Genomic DNA, 1,154 nt, shown 5'->3' on the forward strand with positions numbered 1-1,154 from the left:
TTTATTGGTACAACAAAAACATATTTTTTAAATATAAATTTGATTTCATATCTAATGACTTTTAATGTATGTGTCCCCTAATAATTGATTTACTTGTCAACATCGGTAAAATGGGGCGAGGTTGGGGAAAAAAACCTCCCTTCCTCATCAGTTTTTATTCTTTGATAGGGCGATAAACTAATAATTTTTATGGGCCTTATAGGAGTCTCAAAGTGCTTGAATGAGGTGTGGACTAGCTCATACAGTAACTTTCGTCTCCCCTAAGGGTCTTTTTGTCTAACCAGTGAACACCGGGGTAACCCCCTACTCGTCTCAAAGAAAAATGTACTGGGTTCTTTTCAGTGCACACAAGCCAAATTACCTGGGCCTACGGTTTTTAGTCCTTATCCGAGAATATGACTTGTTACACCACCAGAACGGTGTCTATAAAACGAAGACCCAAGACCCAAAAATGAAGACCCCTATTTTTTTTCCCTTTATTTTGATGATAATACGCCAGGCTGTCTCAAAATCACAAATTTTTTTGGTCGTCTGTGAAATTTTAAAGGGTTTTCGTTTAACGAAGACCTCCAATTATTTCTCAGTTATCTTATTTAAGTATTTCAAAATCATCATAAAACAGTTGCCAAGTACCTGGCGTATTATCATAAAAATAAAAGAGAAACAACTGTGTTGGTTGAGGCACTATCAACTCGCCTGGGTCATGCTTGTTGACGGTAATTAGTAGGCTTATAACCGACTCGCCTTGACTAACCCAGAGACTGAGGACTGAACATTATGTCTCATTTGCAAGTCCCGTTTGTTAACCTATTTTGGGTCTAGTCAGTGCCTAGGTTTAGCACTGACTTTAGTCACATTCTACAATAATCAAGCATACTGTACATTTTTAATGGTATTAACTACCTTAATAAACATGAAATAACTGTTTTATTGACCGATTCCAGAATTTTAGTCTCTGGGACATGATCAAACTCTTGATTATTATATTAGGAATTGTTTGAGCTTGCCTATTTTATACAAATACTCAATACTGATTTGTGCCATTTTGCCATGACAAGCCTCATCTGTATTGTGTAAACAGTGATATATGTCTTGTTTGAGGTTGGATATAAATTATATAAAACAGTATTCCAATATATGTCAGTACAGTACAG

The sequence above is a fragment of the Anneissia japonica genome, unplaced genomic scaffold (genome assembly GCF_011630105.1).
Source record: "Anneissia japonica isolate Jap-2015-1 unplaced genomic scaffold, ASM1163010v1 scaffold13_len15016_cov192, whole genome shotgun sequence".
In the NCBI taxonomy this organism is placed as follows: domain Eukaryota; kingdom Metazoa; phylum Echinodermata; class Crinoidea; order Comatulida; family Comatulidae; genus Anneissia; species Anneissia japonica.